At 43.4% G+C, this 20,269-nt stretch overlaps 1 protein-coding gene across 1 annotated transcript in view; it reads left to right on the top strand.

Annotated features, from left to right (window-relative positions):
- The first annotated feature begins 7,450 nt into the window (after window positions 1-7,450).
- LOC126188594 (zinc finger protein 500-like) overlaps window positions 7,451-20,269 on the top strand; it is a 243,104-nt gene continuing 230,285 nt past the window's right edge. Inside the window, exon 1 of the mRNA XM_049930195.1 lies at window positions 7,451-7,635. The gene's annotated coding sequence lies outside the window, so the exon portion shown is untranslated. The remainder of the gene's footprint in view (window positions 7,636-20,269) is intronic.

Here is a 20,269-nt window from a genome sequence, read left to right as displayed (position 1 = left end):
ATGCCAGAAAGTAAACGTAAGCTGCACACTATAAGTTTTTGCTATTATGAAACTTCGTGTTAAAGATATATAGGATGTATCTGTTGGTTTATGGACTGCTTCAAGGTTGTATCTTCCCAGTAAATTTCTTTTTCAACGGCGGTGAGTAGCTTCAAAAAATGTCCTTCCATTGGAATGAAATCACGAAACGAATCTCGAACTTGAAACCTATGTGATAAGTAAGTTACTTCAGGGTAATGGTAGCCCATACAACATCGAGAGGATGGTTATCATGGGCGCGGAAACTGACAGTAGACACTATGCTTTAGCTATATTCCACTTAAAATGTGATGGAGATTCAATTGAGTTAACGAATAATCTCTATTCGCACGTATACCATATGGTTGTGGAACATAGGTAGTGTACCTCTACCAGCAATTCGGTGTTCAAGTCACCGACGAGTCCAGAATCTGCACCGCTATTTTCTCCGCCCTTCTTCGACGATCGCTACACAGTTCACCCAACTGTTCTAGCCAGGTCCATTTTCGTAAACGAACTGTTTGATTAGCGCCTCAGATGCAGCTAGCTGCCGCCGGAGAGCACAGCAGTCGCAAACCACGATGAGGAGCACGTCTCGTGAGGTCGCTTCAGAGCGTGCGGCAATCACGACGGATACCATGTTTGGCACGCTTCGCGATGAGTGTACGGACAGTTTTACGAAAGCTACGTATGTTTCAGTCAATTAATAGCAATTAAAACGTGTCTTTTAAGTAAAACTGGTTATCAGAATAGTTGTTGTTTGTTCTCGCACTTCGATTTAAATACATCAACTGCTTCAAAAAGCTTTTCTAAACAGTGCCAAAATAAAGATAAGCAGTGCTCTCAGTCTTTACACGATTATTTGGTGAAAGCTGTAACACCAAAACCTATTATATCATTTAAAATAAGAGGCGGTTCTGTGTTGCAATTATTTTGGTAAAGCTAGGGTAATTTCTAAAAGGCAAACTAAACATGAAAACTTGAACCATACGAAGTAAACTGATAAAGGAAATAAAAGTAAAAATGTGAAGATGGAAATGGGAGTGCAATTTCGAGCAGTTTTATGTTGTAGTCGGAAGTGTCTGTTATGTTAAATCAGTAGAAACTTCTGATCCGTGTAATTTAGGTTATAACGACTAAAGCACTTCTAATCTGAGGAAATCAACCTCAGATTTATGAAGAGAGAGCCGGCCGCTGTGGGCGAGCGGTTCTAGGCGCTTCAGTCCGGAACCGCGATGCTGCTACGGTCGCAGGTTCGGATCCTGTCTCGGGCATGGATGTGTGTGATGTCCTTAGGTCACTTAGGTTTAAGTTGTTCTACGTCTAGGGGACTGATGACCTCAGATGTTAAGTCCCATAGTGCTTAGAGCCATTAGAACCATTCTGAAGAGAGAGGCGAGTTGATTAGGATTCTACAGGGTTATTCAGCTGCCCCTACCGATTGGTTTCATGCAACCCACACTACATCTGTATCAGCAATGGTACCCAGATAAGCGACTGCCACGTAATCGATGAAGTTCCCTCTCAGAGCTTTCAGCGACTGTTAGCCAACGGAATCATACAGCACAAAATACCAGTGAGGGCAGGTCATGAGTTACACGATAGTTTTCCATCAAGATACACTTTACTTCTGCCGTACTTATCCAAGTGTCTCCAATCTTTCTTTGTGTAATTAGCAATGTAGTTGTACAGGTTTTGGATGTCCATTTATAGTAACTAATTTACCGTAACTTATTCAGAAACTTTGCCTTGTGTGTTCCACTACTGAAAACGTCGAAATTAACAGGAGATATCAAAATGGGAAGTGTCCAAGTAACAAGTATAAGCTCTAAAACATATGTGAAACGTCAAGTACTATAAATGGAATAAACTTACAGAGATATTCAAAACCTGTATGACTACACCGCTACTTGCCCAAAGAAAGACTGGAGACAGCTGGATAAGTGTAGCAGACATAAAGTATATTTTAGTCCAAAAACATTAGGTAGCTAATGACCAATTCCAACTTGTACTTTTTACTGACATTCGTCCGAAGCTCTGCAAGGAAAATTATATCGATTACATGGCTGTCTCCTGATCGGATACCTTTCCTGATGCATATGTGGCGTGGGTTGTATAAAACGAATCAATCAGTAAGGCCACACTAACTCCTTGCCTGCCTGTAGGTGTACATAAATGCACATCGAGTCGCGCTGGGTTGCATATAAACTCCAGCAAAACCCTCAATCAGAAAAGCTTTGATCGCCCCTTCTACATTACAACAATTACCTTCCTAACATCAGGTTGCTTTTCTGTTACTGTATGTGGCTTCCTGAGGTAAATGTAATCTTGTCATCAATCCTCTTACTAGCCGGCCGCGGTGTCCGTGCGGTTCTAGGCGCCGCAGTCCGGAACCGCGGGACTGCTACGGTCGCAGGTTCGAATCCTGCCTCGGGCATGGATGTGTGTGATGTCCTTAGGTTAGTTGGGTTTAAGTAGTTCAAAGTTCTAGGGGACTGATGACCTAAGATGTTAAGTCCCATAGTGCTCAGAGCCATTTGAACCAGCCAATCCTCTTACTAGACTTACGCAGTCATTTACGGATCCCAGGTAAAACGCGCCATTTTTCACAGTAACCAATGGATCTGAAGATATTCAGATATGGATGAAACCAGTAATCATTACAAAGACATGCGACCATAGACTGCAATTAAAACAGAATAACAATTCAACTGTTTTGCATTTATCTTCACTTTACATTCTGTTACACTTAAATAGTTAACTTTGTTGCAACATGTTAATGTCAAGCAATTAATCTGCATGTTTGAGGTTGTATGCACTTCTTCAACACGGAACGACTCTCCAGATTGTAAGAGGGGGTGCCTGTCACAACTCTCGGTACGTACGTGAAAAACGATAAAACAAATCGACAAACTGTCTGAAAACAAACCTTCGTGAACTGGATTTACTTCACAGTGAACGTGACTAACAGGCGAAGAAGAACGAAATGTTAAGTGATTAATTGGCGACTGGACGCAGTTGTTGGTAACCATGGTGTAAAAGGAAGTTTGAATGGATGGCAATTTGGGGGGTTGGAGGGGGGAGGGGAGGAGGGATTTTGATACCGTTAGCTGTGCTTTAGACAATAGTCTGCCCCACCCAAGTACAAATTCCAGTGGTGTATTGTGGGAATGTTGAAGGTGGTGATACTTGACTCATCCAAAAATCGTTCACTTTTAGCCCGAGATTGGTCACATAGAACTATAAGGGCAACGCCTAATAACTGAGGGTATCAGTCATATGGTGTAATACACCATATGGTACAATCGTGAGTTCTATACAACTCTCCACGCTAGCGGATCCCGTACAAGCCTCTTCATATCTGCATAACCGCACTCTTGATCCATTTGAAACTGCTTACTGTATTCAATCCCTGGTCTCCTTCAAAAATTTTTACTCCTCTGCGTTGCTCCATTGCGAAATCAGCTACCCCTTGATCCCGCAGGACGTGTTCTATCAACTATTCCCTTCGTTTAGTGAAGTTGTATCATAAAGATGCCATCTAAACAGTTTGATTCAGTACCTCTTCGGGGCATTTCCCATCTGCTTAAGATGCTATGTGGCCACAATGCTGTCGCCGTTGGGCGCCTGAGGCTGGTCTGATCCGTATGCTGACGAGCCCTCCTCCTAACTTCCGAGCCATTGTAAATGTACCCGCGCTGTAGAGGCAGCGACAAAAGCGCTGCGCTGCCTTGCGCCCCTCCCCCTGACCGCCCCCCCCCCTCACCGCCCCATGGAGGGTACGACCTCTCACCTCACCCTAGCATTATAAGCTGTACGTTGGGGGACCACCACCCGCAAGACGCTGGCTGCGAGGACAACGTCCGCATAACACCAGCTGTTACTATAGTTAGGGCTTATGTCCTGAAAAGGCAAAAACTGACGCAATGGAAATATCTTCGCAAAGTTAGTTAATTGGTTGGTTCCGTAGATCATTTGAACGATTCTTGAATCGAAACGGTGTGGAACAAGTCAGTTTACTAGATATGTATACATGTTGTAAAGCGCCTCATCAGCTAGTTACACTTCTTTTAATTTTGTAGTTGTCGGTACACACGAATTAAACTTCGGAGCCATGTTTACAAACACACTATTGGTGACAGAGCGCTGCAGCGATGCTAGCGCTCCAAGTGGTAACATTTCACATTGCAGTGAACAGAAGACAAGCGACTCTTACGATCAAATCTCCAGCGAGGCCCTATATTTGATCATATTTATTTGACGACAGGCGGGATTTGACAAAGTTACCTGTTACGCCACGATATTTATTTGACATATCAACTTTGACAAAGAAATATGATAGTGTAATACCGGCCTCAGCGATCGCTGAGCTGTAGCAGAGAAGCGCGCTGTGCTGAAACAAAGAAGAGGAAGGGGCAGATTCGATTTCTCCAGTGCCGGATCGACATCTGCACCCTTACAATCTGTCGACTATAGAGGCCAGACAACCGAGTGGTTGGTGAAGAGGGAAGCATCTGCTTCAGTAGCTGCACGGGAAGTAGTCTGGATGGTTGACTGATCCGGTCTTGTAACATTAATTCATAAGGCCTTGCAATGTTGGTACTGTGAACGGCTGAAAACAAGCCGTTATTCTTCCCGGGGCCTGCAGTTATACTGTGTGGCTTAATGATAACCGCATCCTCTTAGGTAAAATATACCGGAGGTGAAATGTACCCCATTCGGATCTCAAGGGAGTGACTGCTCTGGAGGATATCATTATCTGGATTAAGGACTGATTAGGAGGTGTAAATGGAGATGTGGAACGTATGCTACTGTTTGTGAAAATTGCAACACTCAAAAGGAAGGGTCTGCATCACTCCAAAATTGGAGAGTGTGTAGAACAGTGGAATCACGATAAACAGTTAAGACTGCACGTAGACTTAGCAGCGCCCTGGACAGGTTAGTGTCTCGCCACACTCAGAGCCGCCACACGAGGGGAAACGTGCAAGCAGCTGCTAGTATGCGTCGTCCACAACAAAGCTCACAATTCGATTAGGGCAGAATGATGCGCTTGTGAGAACAGTGAATAGAAGAGGGTTGTACACAGCGAAGAACGGGTAAGGATCACGTGATGTGACCACAGCTCGAGAAGACCGCCATTTTGTCCGCTTATAGCCGTAAGCGAGAACAGCTCCTTCCACAGAGTAGAGAACGTGTGTACAGCATGTCTGCTTCGACGTTTCGGTGCCGTCTACTGAGCGACGGCCTGGTGGCACGCAACGCATTGAGTCTGTTACCAAGGATCAGAAACAACCAACGTCTCAATCTGCAGTGGGCACGCGAAAGCCGTCAGTAATGTAAGAGTCGCAAAGTGTGGTAGTTTTTGGACTTCAAATTGGCCTATTGTGATGGTTCTCTACGTTTTAGCTGCTACCGTGGTGAACGCAATCGGGCAGGCTGTATTGCTGAGCGGTATAGTGGACAAACGACGAGCGTGGTGGTTTGGGGTGACGGAACCGCTATATCAGGAGGATTTCAGAGCCCGAGGCAGTGCCTCTCTTTCCGGCAGCGCTACACGGCATGTTTCAGCAGTACGATGCACAGCCACACATGGCGAGGAATGTGCAAGCCTTCTGCGAAGAACTAGGGGTTACCCTGCTTCCCTAGTCTGCCACGTTCGCCTGAAGGCGCGTACGCACTGGGTCACGGAAGGGCAACGAACGACAGCCAGCAGCTTCCTTGGCCGATATTTGCTTAGTGAGTACGGGCGGCAAATCTGAGTCAACGAAGCGGTTGTCCTTGGTTGTGGTTTGATCTGCTGCCGGTAACACGAAAGCGTTGGCGGTAGATGGCCTCGGGTCCCCTTTCCTAGTGCGGACGCCTGGTCTAATGTTCGCTGGCTGTGTGTCTACAACGGGTGTGCATTTAACCTTTTCCGGACAGCTTCAAGTCGCACTTAAGCATGTTTTATTGACTGGTTTTGCTCCCGCTGCCGGCAATGCCTGCTCTCGCTAAAGGTATTTATTGTGCTTAAAAATACTGGAGCATGGAGAGGAATGAGGAGAGAGCATTAAAGCTGATACTTCTATCGTGAACGGGAATGTTTACAAGCCCTTACGAACTGCGATTATAAAAACAAACTGAAAAATTGGATGGTTGGAGGGAAATGAATGAGCCGTTCGAAAGAAATGTGCACGATGTGAAAAATGAAGTGGAATCTTTATTGACTTCTTTTAGATATGAACTACAAGAGAAATAAACAAAACTGGGAATAACCATCAATCTCTCTGTGCAAGTGACTTTGGAAATTTTAGGACTTACACAATTCAATAACAATTCGAAAAATCCGTAGCTTTCATTCAGAAAAAAAATTCTGAAATAGTCCATCTCCCAATTCAACTTTCAAAGGAAGACATTTTGTGCCACCACACTGCTCCATACTTTTTAAAAGAGGTCGCCTACCAGCGTCGTTTCTTCTTCTTTTGATTATCAGCGTCTTGTAGTAAAATAAATGCTGCAGATGCGGCGACTGCTAAATTCTCCTCTTCCCTCATAAAATTGGCCGGTGAATTAAACGTTACTTTATAACAACATAACGGGAACAACGTCGGCAAGTTATCAGAACCAACTTCGGTTACACATGGTCGAATGCCTTGGCCCCAAGCCCTTGGTATGGTGTGGCTCAGAAGCGGAACACCAATGCATTGATGACCAACGTTCCACCGAATCCAGGTCTGTCCTTCGTTGGCCTAGTGCGTACGCGCCTTCATTTGCCGCCCATCGAGCATGACTGCTACACGTTCAGTCGGCAACTTGGTCGTTCCGATCCTTCTGCGACCACTGTAGATACTTTCTGGCTGCGCCTACAAACGTATGGCAGCGTGTTGGCCAGGAGTAGGTTCTCTTTGATTCCATGCGAGGATCTCTGGAGGCTTTGATCGTAGGAAGTGGCAGCTTCACAACGTAGTAAATTTTTACAGCCAAAGCGCACATACAGTTGTGTTATTCTGATCATTTATGTATTGTCATGTTCGTAATATATGGAATAAATTTCACTGTAATCACACGCCTCCTTGGTGTTGCAGTTTTCACAAATACTAGTGTACATCGTAATATCAGCAGAGGGATTCGAAGGAGACTCCTTCCGAATACGAGCAGATTGTTTACAGCAGTCTTATGTTGAGGATTGTAAGACGGTGCGGGCAGGTGTAAGGTAGAGAGCAGACCGTTACGGGAGCCAGTGCCCGGGGATTTGGCAGTGCCGACAGCGCCAGCACGCACGACCTGGAGCCGCGGCGGCCGCGCCGGTCGCACTGCCCTCGGGCTGCGTCTGGGACAGCGGGAGACGCCGCCGGCCCCTCGGCCGCCTCCGCCGGTCGTCGGAGGGAGTCGGGCGGGGGCGCCGCGCCGCGCAGCTCGGCCTGCATCGGGCGGCTCAGTCGAGCGGCGGCCGCCGATCGCTAAGGGTGTGCGGAGTGGAGTGGGAGGTGCACGGATCCCAGCGCAGCGGCCCGACCTTACGCGACGCGGGGCGCGACCACCGGCTAGCGTGACTCCATGTAGCAGAGAGACACCGCCGACCGACCATCCGGCGCCTCCAGCAGGTGCGCACTCGTCCCGTGCGTCGACTTGCAGCAGGTGCGTCTGCACTACGTGCCCCCCGCAATCTGCGCTCTTACTATTTAAAGTGTATGTGTGCATAGTGTGCCACCGCGTCGCTCGATGTCATTCATTCGTCTAACAGTACGCCTTTCTTATTTCACGTTGTGTCAGTAACACTGGAGACACAGCAGCATTTTATTTCGTGTGGCACACCCTTCCGATGTGGTGCAGCTTGTTCAAACGTGTGACATTCGAACACTGTTCTGTCGTGAAAGTCAGATGCCATAATGCAGACACTCGAAACGAAATTTACTTGCGTTGGTACGAAATATTTTACAGACTTTCGCTATCTGCCGAAATTACCTGCGTGTTTTTCTTGTTTTATTCAAGAGTAGTTGACAGTTGAACGTTCGCCACCTATAGGTTCCTGAGGCGTTACCACTGAGATGTGCCTCCCCAGAAGTGGTCGCGGCGGAAAAACGGTTTGCGCCGCAGCAGGTGCGTGGGTCGCTACACCTGTCCCCGCCCGCGCACTGCGCGGCGTCGGCCGTCCGCTGGGTGGCGACGTCAGCTCGGCCTCTCCCATTTGACGCCCGCGCGTCCTCCTGAGAACACAGTGTGCGCCCACCCGTGGCTAGGTGACACGTAATCCGGCGTGGCGGCTGCTGCCTGCCTTTATGTAATTACCTCGCGCGCGAGGCTTGTTCAGCTGGAGCCCCGAGTGGACAAGCGTTGACCTCCAGGATAGCCCGCGTTATATGTACTGCCCGGCCACCGCCCGACACCTTGTTGGCTGGTGTCGCCGAACGAGTGATTGCGGCCAGTGTTGAAAGCTATCGACGCTGGCAGTATCTCGCTATTTCCCTACGGGCTTGCACGCTGGTTAATCGAAAACTTGACGCGAAAGTAAGAAGTAGTACATCGGCGGTGTTGACCGTCTGTCGTTGCAGAATAATTTTGTGTGAGGCACGCGGCAGTTTCCAAGTGAGACTTTGCACTACATTTTTGCCGGGCCTATATTATAGAATGCATGCATGTGGAAGAAATAAGTGAACTATTTCTGATCCTAATTTTTAGATAATTACCAACTGGCGTGGTGATAATTGTTCCTTCGCTGGCCTTTGACAGTGTGATTGTAAACCATGTTTCCAAATGACTGCGGGGAGATCAGCGCAAGATGCCTCAGAGGCGAAACTGTACAAGACAGTTTAGTTTATAATGCTTAAAAAATTTATACACGTGAAATATCAAAGTAATACATATTGCCCCCAAGGACTAGCGAGCAGATGCGTTTTCGACGTACTGCGACTTACAAACTCCTTTTAACAGAAGACTTGCGATGTACACGCCAACGTTTCTCTCAAATTTTAAAATACATCATAAGTGTATGAAATGTTATGCAAGCATGTATTATGAACTGTAAACTGATAACTCATCAACAAATTTTCAAAAATTTAATATGGTTTGTAGTTTAAGAAAATGAACATTGTTTGACGCTAAAATAGATAATTTTCAGGTACAACATTTAGTCGCCATCTCCGGTGGAAAGAAAGACTGCACGTCATTCCAGAAGCAGATGTTATAATATGTTGTTCAGTTGTCTGGAATACTAAAAACAGTTTAACGTCCAAACCAGTTAGGCCCGATTACACACTTTCTTAAGATCAAAGAACTTTTTAAGGATTTTCTCAAACTTCTTTGCTCAAACTATTTAATTGGCGAACTACACGATCGTAAAATTTTTCGTCAGTTGTCCGAGAATGGATGCTGAACAATTAATCATCTCTGCAGCTTTGCTTCGTGAACTACAGTGGGAGTACATACATAGTGACGAAAATTATGTGAGATTGGATGAACAAAAATTTCAATTTGTCATTGTGAAAGCAGCCCTCACTCTGCAAACAAAAATTCAAACTTGCAATATCGTACTCGCTTCCCGCTATGTACCATTTCACGTGTTGTTCCACAAAGATGTGAACCCGTATATGAACCACTTACGGAGGAATTTATGAATTTTAGGTTACATCATAAAGAGTAACAAGTACGTTTCACATGTGTACACTTTGACATTGACAACAATGTTACTCCCACATCAACATAGACACCTTAGCCCATTTTATTTCTTCCTTACATCATCCACAGTGCAACCACTTTGAATACAGGAGATGGCTGCAGCTACTTCTTCGTCAGTCCAACCGCGTATTGTTGTCTTTATAATCAGTGTGTTTGACGTTACGAAGAATGTCGTATTCTTTGCACTTGGGAATTATCAATAAGGTGGTAGCCACACACCAAGTAAATTTTGAAGTCATTTTACAGGTTAGAAGCAAGTTAAACAAATACACAATATGGCGAACTTTGATAAAAGTTAGTCGAAAGCTCTAACTTTGAATCAAATGGTGATGGCCAAATGCTAATAATAATAATAATACTGAAACTTTGGACGAAGATCTTTGATCAAAGTAAAGAAATAGAAGCTTCCCTAGTACATTGTCACAGATTTGGTCAAAGAAATTTGACAGTGCAACACAGGCCTCGGTTTCGAAACCGAGGCCTCAGATAATCCGTTATGTGAGCGTAAATCGGTGCGTATTTGCCTTTTTTTCGTACTTGGTATCCATTTAATTTTGATGATATAATCGAAGATTTCCGTGAGGGTTCTTCTTAACTAAATCGGCACAAATTTGTTGCTCCAAGCAATAATAAATTAGCTATTACAGATGCGCTTCTGATTCTCCGATCATTTAAAGATAGTTGCTGTTATCATTTGACTGCAAATGTATGTATATGCAGTATGGTGCTCACTTGTCGCTACCTGTTAGCAGATACACGAAACGTCGGCGGCAGACAGGCTCTGTTTTAATACCAAAACATGAAAAATAATTTTTTTAACGTCATGGAAGATGTTTCTACCGTGTGATATCACTTAGTTACCTAGGAATTGTTTAAGTGCCTGTAATAGGACACAAAACCATACTGCGACGAAAAAGAGTTTGTATAGCTTTAAATCAGGCTGAAAAACGATATGTTAAAAATATCAAAAAGTGTTGTTGAGAAATGCGGTTCAGTGGTGGATCGTCAACGGACCCAGTCTATAGTAATGTACCTCGCATATTTTCTGGGTATTCCTTGGCAAATGTGTGCGTTTCGATAGACGTAGTATAATTTGGCAGCTGTAGTGCCGTAGCATAAGACTTAGTTCCAAGTATGTGACGGACGGTGGGGGGGAGGTGGGGGTTGGGAAAGAGCTCACTTGTGGAGGCGTTCCTCGAAGAAATTAGCTGTGTGTGGGCTAGCATTGTTTTGTCGAAGGAGCGGCGTGGGAGACAAGACGTGAGGGGACTGAATAACTCCTGTATGCAGTGCTAGTGAATTAGGGACAGAAATGTGTGCACAGACGGGAGTCCTAATGACACTAGCTGTGCGTCGCAGGCAGCACCGTTAAGTTTCACCCCGCTTACAAATACGACGACTAAATCGTTGATGTTCGTCACCAGAAATAAAACATTCCTTTGGCAATTCACCCGTCATTTCAAAGAGCAGCAGTCTTTAGGCAGGCATACTTCGGCAACAGCCGTGGCTTCGTGTTTGCACGATCAGGATCTTCCCAGTACGTGTAAACCGCCTCTAGTTCGGATTCGGCCCAAGGAAGTCTTTTCGGCTGAAATACCACGTCAGTTGGAATTAGTGGGCTGCTTCGCCGAGCCGTGGATGACACGAGGTCCCTCGTGCACAGACAAAGGTGGCGCACAGCCAATTAATGAAGAGCCCAGGAACGCCTGGCTTGATCGCAGATAAGTGTTTATTCATTTTCAAAATCGCTTCTAGAGGCCTGGAATAGTTATTACTGAACGCTCTCCTTCACTCACTTCCCCGTACTACATCAAAACTATCAGTCATTCTTAATGTTGATTGTTATAAACAATATGCTGCCTTGCCAAAAACATGATTGCTTACAGTGCAGTTAACTAATAATATTTCGTGGGTGACGGACGATTTCCTTTCGTCTTGCTGCTTTAGCCGACTTAAGCGTTCCATGGTAAAAAAGAAAAGAGGCAGAGCCTTTTAAAATTGAGTCGGGTAGAAAAATTGGCCTCAGATATAGAATCCATTGTATTTTACAGTTAGGATTGATATTATTAACCAAAATCACTTGCATAACTAAGAGTAAGAGAGGTTCAGTGTCAATAACCAATGAGAAAATATTTTCTGCAAGTTGTGTCCCACAGTTTAAGTATTTGAAGAAAAGAAGTCATATTTCAAACCCGCCAAGAGTAGCAAATGAGGTAATTTTTAATGTTCACTATTGGTTTCGATCACGTGATCGTTGTCAGGAATCATAAAATTGTTTACAACAGACTATAAGGCAACGTTCTCACCGTGACTTCAAATAAAATAAAATAAAAGCCATCCTGCACCACTGCTAAGTACTGAAATACATTTACAGGCAGTAATACGAAAGTGCACGGAATCGATCTTCGTTTTCCTACCGTAATCAAGTTTGTGCACGGAGTGTTCTCCACGTATTCTGAGAAGCTCTTGGCTATTTTGAAATGAGTTTTTTTCCCCAAAAGAAAAAGTCTGTCGCTTGTCGATGTTTGATAAAGCAGCTCCTTCCGCCGAAAAAAAGAGTTAGGACACATCTTCAGTAGCCGGAAGCTCACAGGTAACAGATATTTATCGCAAGTTATCTCCTTCGACTGTTACAAATCATAATACGGCTCCTAGGATAGCATACATAAACGAACAGACCTCATGTAAAATACATGATGTTTAACAGTCCAATAAATAAGAAATGTTTTCATAGCGAAAGATGGCGATAGAATGAATTTCGACGGTGCGAAAATTGAACATGAGTGCGTCAGGATACCGCAGCTGACATTCGACGGGAGACTCCGTAGTTTTGAGTTAAAATTCGACAGAAATCGCTCCACAGCGGGTGGTCGTGTGATTTATGTCGTTACTTACGGCGATTTAATAGGCGATGTGGTATATCGTGCGCAATCCAAACAGCGGCAGCACTTCCTGCTTTGCACACAAATCTTCCGCCTTCCGTTATGTGCTCACCTCCTTTCTGTACATCCCATTTGTTTCATGTACTGTTCTATAAACTATTCGTAGCTTCGGTATTTCAGCATTCTGTATGGGAAACTCCTTTAAAGCATTCTCCCGACGCCCAGCATACGGAATCTTCTCATCTACATGTAGCTTAACTATTGGTTGTCGGTTGCAGTATGTTGTTCTTCACTTTTCGAACAATGCATTAGTGTTTCACTATTTCGTTTGAGCTTAATACAACTGCTTTATTTACTTTCTTATAGCAGAAACGACGGAGAAAAATGTTGTTTGGTTTTTACTAACAGCTGAAGAGCTTGGTATAAACAAAGGCAGTAAAAACAGTCACTACGTCATAACAACTATCGGTATCGGCTTTATTGGCAGCACATACCCCGGCAAGAACGGCAAGTATTTCGCTTTGCAGTAGTCGGACGCAGGATAAAATTACTTTCTGGTACTTCACAACTCACGATTATTGTGGTAGTTTCGCGTAGTTCTTCGTACCCTTGTGTATGTATATCGTCCTTAAGGCCCCCGTTAACGATAAAAATTGTTTGTCAACTTGACCCTTGTCTAGCCGAGGATTTTTCGAACAAGCCTGTGCAGGTACAAAGTTCGTCAGTTTAACCTTATTTTTGAAGCACATGCTTACTGTGTATGGTGTATTTTGACACTAGTGCAAACGGCTACGAGTGCTGATAAACTATTTCTAACCCTGACTGTGGTACTGTTTTTAAATAAGTAGTTAACAAAACGCTGCTCCAGGAAATGATTGTAAATGAAATATGAATATACACATTATAAACTATTAAAGAACGTATTTGACTCAGTACGTGATGATAACATCAACTTTCTGCAAATGGGTAGTGAAATTTTTAATGATTTGTCTAGAGTTACTTCGCCCTCACACCAAAAATGAAGAAAAGAATGAGAAAATCTCTTCTACTCAGTCCTCTAACGACAGTTCATTGAAATACGACGACATGGAAACATATAGTCCATATCGACCATGGAAGTACGGAGAACTTCCGTATTTTTAATTTCATTGCACTCCCACTTGTTTGTTAGGCGTAGAGGATTGATTTTTCTTCTTATTCTCATCCTTCGTAATTTATGACGGGAAAAGATGTAACATCGCTACCATTTTGGTAATTGCTAGTGCTATTTTGTTCTTATCCTTGATTGTAGTTTCCGTAGTTGTGGAAACTCGCGTTACAGCGAGATAAGTTGTAATAAAACTACTTTTCATTAAACATATCCGGCGAGGCATCGATATAATCGAAGTCCGCCATCTTGTCAAACTTTCCGTCAGTCAAAACTTCTCGCAAACAGTTCAGACACTATCTATACTGTACAACCACATCAAACAACACAATACAGGGTCAGATGTTTGGCAAATGTAGTAAAGTTTGACATTCTTTGACCGCATATGGCAGCCTTTAATTGCGACTAAAGGACTAAAGAGGTTGTTGAGTGTTCGCTTCGAGCGGCTATCAGTTCGTTCGCTCCAGCTGTATTCAAGAGCTTGATATTCTTTATATATATAAAAAAAAAAAACTTTCTCGTATTGGCAGACTGCCTGTTTCACTGCGCTGTGTGCGTCATTCGGTTTTGCAGCCGATTGTACCGATCACAGGGAGTACCGGACTGACTGTAGTTGGGGCTGTTGAGGCCTAAGTTGTCCGTTTCCAGAACCAGTAATTCTTCGTGTTCACTTCTACGTCATAAGAAGCTACGTATCTTTGGCAATACTTGTAGCCTGGTGAAAAAATATAAAAAACTGGAGGTAGTTTTCAACAATAACTTACCATACAGTCATTTCGTGTTGCGTTTTGGCAAAAGACGAAGTTAAATACATAATTTATGTCAACATTACCTGAGCTGAGGGGAGTTCGACGATGCTGCCAGATGGCCATGATTCCACTAATCAGATGGTAACTTCAGAAGGCCGAAAACTAAGCTAGTTACGTGAAGAAAGTAAATTGCTCCATGTTGAGGGGTGAGATTTTTCCTTACAGTTAACAGATTTAGTTTTGTGCAGTTTTATGAGAGTAGCTTCTCGGAAGCTGCTATTCAGCTCTATCTAGGTTGAAATGTAAGTGTCGATGCCCGTTCATTTGCATAGGAAGAATTACCCTGTGTACCCTAAGGAAAAATACAGGAGTGTCCCCACTTTCCTTCGCTTTAAAGCGAAGGTGATTTTGAATTAAGCTATACTGAAAAAAATTACTGAACGCAAACGGTCACGAGTGATTGTTTGCAATATATTTTCCCATTTGCTTAAGGATATTTTGTACAATATCATGCAGTGCGTCAAGTGTAGTTCTCCAAAACGGCGTTCTAATTCATGGACGATACGATGGTCTTACACTCAGAAAGAATAGAGTCCGCCCTTTCTTTATACATGTGGTCTCCTGGTTCCTATGCACTGGTAAGTTAGACGGTGGTTTCTGGAAAAAAAAATAATGTTGCTACCTTCTACTTTCTGATTGGGTACCAAACATAACTTCAGTAGCCGAAATTCAGTTTGATATCGTTCTGCTATAATGCGGTATCTGGGAGAACGGCGCATTCGCCTCGTTGGAATACTTCAGTATTACAAGCGAACAAGTGTTCGAACTGGTATTAACCAAGCGCTTCTTTCCATTATTATTATTATTATTATTATTATTTTATAGTATTTATTTATTTATATGACTACACTGTAGTTCACGCTTAAGCCCTGGCAGGAGTATCTTCGAACCACCTTCAGACTATTTTTCTACCGCTTCACTCTCTTAACAGCGCGTGGGAAAAATGAACACTTAAATATTCCTGTACGAGATCTGACATCTCTCATTTTATTGTGATGATCACTTCTTTCTGTATAGGTTCGTGACAGTAAAAATGTTTTCATATTCAGAGGAGAAAGTTGGTGATTGAAATTTCGTGAAAAGGAAGTCAGTGATCGAAATTTCGTGAAAAGATCTCACCGCAACGAAAAACGCCTTTGCATTAATTATTGACATCCCAACTCGGTTACAGTATCTATGACACTCTATCCCCTAATTCGCGATAGTACAAAACGAGCTGCCCTTCTTTGAACTTCTTTGTTGTCCTACGTCAAACATATCTGGTAAGCATCCCATACATCACAGCAATACTCCGAACTAGCGTAGTGTGGACTGTTCTTTAGTAGTCCTGTTGCCTCTTCTAAGTGTAAGCCAATAAAACGTAGTCTTTGATTTGCCTTACCCACAACATTAGCTATGTGATCGTTTCAACTTACGCTCGTTATTACAATTTCTAGTTATTTAATCGATATAACAACCTTTAAATTTGTATGATTTGTTGTGTAATTGAAGTATAAGGGCTTTCTTTATGTACGGAGGTTGATGACCCCATACTTTTCTTCCTTAATGGGAGCGGTTCTAGGCGCTAGGCGCTTCAGTCTGGAACCGCGCGACCGCTACGGTCGCAGGTTCGAATCCTGCCTCGGGCATGGATGTGTGTGATGTCCTTAGCTTAGCTAGGTTTAAGTAGTTCTAAGTTCTAGGGGACTGCTGACCTCAGATGTTAAGTCCCATAGTGCTCAGAGCCATTTGAACCATTTTTGGGACACTTTTCGCTCAGTTCAGATGTCGTGTAATTTTGCAGTTGGTTTTAATCTTCTGACAATTTTACTAGCCGGTAAATGACAGCATCACCAGCAAACAGTCTAAGACGACTGCCCAGATTTCTCCTAAATCGTTTATGCAGATCAGGAACGGCAGAGGGCATAAAACGCTTCTTTAGGGAAGGCCGAGTATCAGTTGCTTTACTCGATTTTCCGTACCGCCACGCACCGGCTCCACACGGATCACACCAAGTACTTACGGCCGGACGATTTGTCTGGCGTAGCTGTTACGAATTATTCGCCCATACCTTTCTCGTGAATCAGTCAGTATTAATGAAAACCATGTCAAAACTCCTCCTGCAGTTCTTCGGGTTGACCTTCACGTACAGACAGAAAGACACGGAGGGGGACTTCAGTTTATGATATGTATGGATTTATTGTTTGGCATTACACGTTTCTACATTTCTTTCCCGTTAACATGTTTTCAGATCTCCGTACATATCAATTTCCGTCATTTCAGTAAGGTGCAGTGTACTAATAACGGCTTTTATCGACACCGTACTGTAAGTAGGCTGTTTATCATGAACTGCTGTATATATTATGACTTTTGATGAATATTAAGGTAAATACATTGTTTGTTCTCTATTAAAATCTTTCATTTGCTAACTATGCCTACTAGTAGTTAGTGCCTTCCGTAGTTTGAATCTTTTATTTAGCTGGCAGTAGTGGCGCTCGCTGTATTGCAGTAGTTCGAGTAATGAAGATTTTTGTGAGGTAAGTGATTTGTGAAAGGTACAGGTTAATGTTAGTCAGGGCCATTCCTTTGTAGGGATTTCTGAAAGTCAGATTGCGTTGCGCTAAAAATATTGTGTGTCAGTTTAAGCACAGTCTTGTATAATTGTTCTAAGGGGACGTTTCAGTACATCTTTTGTCTCCTATACAGTTAATTCCATTGCCAGATTAACAAGAGCAGTATGGGGTAGTTCGTGTCCCGTGTTGTCCTTTCTTCCGTCCCAGTTTATTCTGTTTTAATAGATCATCAGTATGTAGTTACTTTCTATATTTAAATCCCCCTTCTGTTGAACGACTTCATTAGGCTGAGATAATATCTCATGTCACATTTATTTTCGTTTTCTACAACTATGCTCCCTTGCCTGTGAAAATCTGCTGCTCAAGTGCTCTGTCTCCGGCTGTGTTGTATTAGCTTTATTCTCGAGATGTGTAGCTATTTCAGTATTGCTGCATCGTATTTTCTTAGTGTCCTGTGCTAGTGTGATGCGTGTTGTTACTCTCGACTTTTGTCATTGCTGATACCTTAGCGTGAAAGTTGAACTAGTTAGGTACTCAGTTACATTTAACAGAGTCTTAAATCTTCCCCGAGTTGCATCCGACAAGCAGTCTATCCGTAGGCGTTCTCTTAGACTTTTATTCAAAAATGGTTCAAATGGCTCTGAGCACTATGGGACTCAACTGCTGAGGTCATTAGTCCCCTAGAACTTAGAACTAGGTAAACCTAACTAACCTAAGGACATCACACAGATCCATGCCCGAGGTAGGATTCGAACCTGCGACCGTAGCGGTCTCGCGGTTCCAGACTGCAGCGTCAGAACCGCGCGGCCACTTCGGCCGGCAGACTTTTATTCATTTCAGAAATTTCTCTTCTGTCCTTTCAAAATTTCTCCAGGAATCAGTTTAAACTGCAGTCGTGTTCCAGTTTTAATGTAAACTGTACACTGCTATTATTCTAATTTGACGTTCGTAAGACTATTCAGTTACTGAGGAGAAGAGGGAAAAATGAGCGCTAATCCTAAAAGTTGTGCACAAATGGGCGACTTCTCGTTTTGAAAGAAGTAGGACGGAGAAAGATGGTTGATATTACCAGCATAAAACGTTGGTCAAATGTCTACAAAATGGAGAAAAATATATCGAATACATTCCGATGAGCCTCGAGCTCCACAAATAGGAAATGTGGACGAGAAATGGCAAAGTGAGCATTTAGACATAAAAGATTTGATATCACGTGAAATAGTTTACTGCTGCTAAACATAAATAATGATAGGCGCGAAGGCATAACGAACTAGTGTATCTCACTTACTGGTCTTGAAATAGTGTGGAAGCTGTGAAGAAAGTAGATTTCAGTCGGCGACTGGATGCAACACACAGGGATAAGTGAAGGCAGTGGCTTTGCATTGGATTAGATTAGTTCTGAGCGAAGCATGTCAGCTGTTGCTTCTGCCTGAGTAGACCGAGACGCAGGTATCTGTCGGCATTTCTGAGACGTGTGGGATGCCCCGTTGGTTGAGCGGACCGACGACGGAAGCGCAGAACCCTGTGTAGGACTGCGATCGTGAAGCTCACGGGTTTCTGCATAATTTACAATTAGATGAAATTGTTCGAACAGGATCTGTCCGTCAGAGTTACGGAACCGGCACCAGTTCGCCAAGTTCTCCCTTGTTGCTATTGCAGAGTGGACCACCGGGAGTTCAGGTGCCGTCTGAAGGTAATTGGAGAGCGCTTTAAAACCGGCCCGTTGCAGCTGGTGGCTATCCTATCACTGCAACCCCACCATAGCTGTTTAATGTTTGTTTTTATTGCACGCAGTCATGGTGCACAATATTGCTACTATTTCAGTGTAGTCTGTACTGGAAGATTACCCCTACGACGGCCATGTTAGTACGTATGCGCAGTCTAGGTACTATACGCGCAAACTAAGTTGACACTCGGCGCGGCGACTGACGGGAACTACCGTAAAGTCATATCCCATTTATAGTCGCTCCAATCAGCCATCGCGCCGAGTGTCAACTTCATTTGCGCGAATTGTACGACGGGCAATGCTCTTTCGGTTGATCTGATTTATTTACATTTTATCTGTGCAACAGTAAATGTATAAATTTCCAAGTTCATTGGAACCATAAACCCTTAAAAAAAAGTAAAATCAGTGATGAATGTTGTGTGTATTTATAGTTTCATGAAACCATAGCTGCGTTTAACGAGTACAATCTGAAGCGATGTTATTTACAGCGCATCGACACTTCAAAGTTGAGCTACAGAAGCAAATTTAAAGGTAGCCTATAACTTCTGAACGCAACAATCCTTTTTCGAATGGCTAGTTTATGAAGCAATATATGGTACAGTGTGCAACCATATTGTCTCTTGAGGTTACTAGCAAATTTGAAAACATTCCATTGTCAAGTAGGACTACAGTACGGCGCACTGGTTTGCTTAGTGACGAACTCGCAGAACAGCTGAGGACTGCGAGCAAAGATTTTGTTTGGCAGTGGATGAGAGCACAGACAACGAAGACACTGCAGAATTACTCATATTTGCCCATTGTGTCTTCAGAGGAACTGCTTGACCTAGAATCAGTAAAGATATAATCGCTGATTCAGTGTGCTGTGAATTGTGTGGAGAAAAGTGGCTTGTCCTGCAACAAAATGGCATGTAGGAGCAGAGTATGACGACGCAGTTGACCACAACAGTGTAAGATGGCTGAGTCGGGGCAAAGTATTAAAACAGAGTCTGGGCATTGCAGAATGAAATCCTCCTGTTTCTGGACACGAAGGAAATAGCTAATGATTTTGTTACAATAGGATGTGAGGAGTGGAGATATGAGATGACGTTTGCAGCTGGTATATTTAAAAAAAATTGAATGAAATGAGTGTTACACTGAGGAAAGGCGCTTGTTTGCGCGTGGAATGTGGACGCATGTAAAATCATTAAAATCAAATCTAGGTATATTTGCAAAGCAAGCAGGTGAAAGCAATTTTTGTCATTTCCCTTTATCAGGAAAACAAGGAAGTGCCTGGAAATGTTTCTGCTAAGATTAGGGATCATTTGCACTGTTTGGAGGACTAGCTCACAAGATGACTTCGAGGCGTTAAGAAATTTGAGTTTTAATTCAATTTGCTATGTGCCATCACTGCTGATACTGACACTGAGGAGCTGTAGCTTGAACTTACTGACAAGCAGTAGGATCACACTGTGAAAGAAATGTTTAATGCTGAGACACTAGTTGAC

Source organism: Schistocerca cancellata, chromosome 5 (genome assembly GCF_023864275.1).
Source record: "Schistocerca cancellata isolate TAMUIC-IGC-003103 chromosome 5, iqSchCanc2.1, whole genome shotgun sequence".
NCBI classification, from domain to species: domain Eukaryota; kingdom Metazoa; phylum Arthropoda; class Insecta; order Orthoptera; family Acrididae; genus Schistocerca; species Schistocerca cancellata.
The sequence above is the reverse complement of the archived record's forward strand: the minus strand, read 5'-3'. Positions and strand labels throughout refer to the sequence as shown.